The sequence below is a fragment of the Pan troglodytes genome, chromosome 22 (assembly GCF_028858775.2).
Source record: "Pan troglodytes isolate AG18354 chromosome 22, NHGRI_mPanTro3-v2.0_pri, whole genome shotgun sequence".
Classification (NCBI taxonomy): Eukaryota; Metazoa; Chordata; class Mammalia; order Primates; family Hominidae; genus Pan; species Pan troglodytes.
The window spans coordinates 44,765,791-44,767,504 of record NC_072420.2 but is presented as its reverse complement, the minus strand read 5'-3'; positions in this window follow the sequence as shown (position 1 = coordinate 44,767,504).

Below are 1,714 nucleotides of genomic sequence, written 5' to 3'. Positions count from 1 at the left end.
ATACCACTGAGGCCTCGGCTCTCAGGCTGCCCACAGGGCCTCTCCCACTGAGGCAGCGGGGGCAGCAGGGCCACAGCCCCCGCTTACCCCCTACCCAAGCCCTCTGCCCTTAGGTGTGCAGCCACACCCAAGAGTGTCAGGCCTGGGGTCCTGGGTGTGGAGCTGAGGGGCCTGGGCAGGGCAGATGGGGGAAACTGGGGGTCCAGGTTACAGCAGGCTGGGAGGGTGAGAGGTGGCCTGAGTGCCAGTGGCCCTCTGGGATGTGACATTTACTCTGAGGGTGAGAGGAGAGGCCGGGAACAGAGAGGGCAATGAGCAGGGAGGCAGAGGCGGCAGAGACGTGCAGAAGCAGGAGAACTGGGCAGAGCACCTAACCCGCTCCGCTCCGTCCCATGCCTCTCCCCTCCAGGCACAATCTGCCTTCCTCCTCCAGGCACAAGAGAGTTGGCCAACGCCTCCTGGGGCGAAGTCCCCAGGTGAAGAGCGGCTGCTCTAAGGTTTAACCTCCAGGTTATCACAAACCCAGGGAGGGGAAGGAGGGACAAGTTGTTATAAAAGACAAACCCCGGTGGCAGGACATCCTCCCAGCAGAGTCAGTGCCACTCTAACAAGCTGGGGCACGATTCCAGAAAGGCGTGGCACCGAGTGAGGGCACCTGGGACATCCGAGCGCGAGTGGGAGGCTAGATGCTGTGTGGAGTTTTCCGAAGGCCTTGTGATGGCGGCGACGCGGGGAGTGTCCTCATTCCCAGAAGTTTACTGATTGATGTTTTTAGGGCCAGTGTTCAAATGTCTGCAACTTGTGTTCAAAAATGGTGCATGAAAAAATAATGCGAATGGAACACGGATCCTGAAAGAGGTTGGGTGCCTTTCAAGCGTTTCCTGAGGGGACGGGCTGGGCGTCCACACTCTTATCCTTTACACTTTTCTACGTACATCACAGTTTTCACAACACGCACACATCGGGATGGCTATTATCAAAACACAGAAAATCACAAGTGCAGGCAAGGATGTGGAGAAACCAGACCCCTTAGGTGCAGCTGGCAGGAGTGTAAAACAGTGCTGCCACCGTGGGAAGCAGGATGGCAGTCCCTAAAACAATTCAAATAGAACTGCCAGGCCAGGGGCAGTGGCTGGCACCTGTAATCCCAGCACTTCGGGGGCCGAGGCAGGAGGATCACTTGAAGCCAGGAGTTCGCAACCAGCCGGGGCAAAATGGCAAGATTCTGTCTCTACAAAAAAATGAAAACTTAACCAGCCATGGTGATGGCCACCGGTAGTCCCAGCTACGTGGGAGGCTGGGCTGGGAGGCTTGCTTGAGCCCAGGAGACCCAGGTTCCCGTGAGCTATGATCATGCAGCTGCACTTTAGCTGAATTCTTCAGCAGAAATAAAAACTTCGGTCACACTGGTGTATACTGTCTTATCCTGTGCCCCTTAAGAAAGTTTTGATTCCCTAATTCCTTTTTATACACTAGTTTTTTTTCAAAAGTGTTTGCAGGGTTAGATCGCGTCTCTCGTCTCCATACTGCAGGTAACTGGATAGAAACTCTGCCCTCATGCATCAGACACGCTCCTGGTTCCCTGTAATCGGACCTGTCACTACAGACAGACCAAGCTTTCCAGATGCCAGTGGTGGTGGGAAAGCTGACAACACTCCCTACAGCAGGATGACGGAGGACACAGCCTGCTCTGTAACGTCAAAGTGGCCTCTGG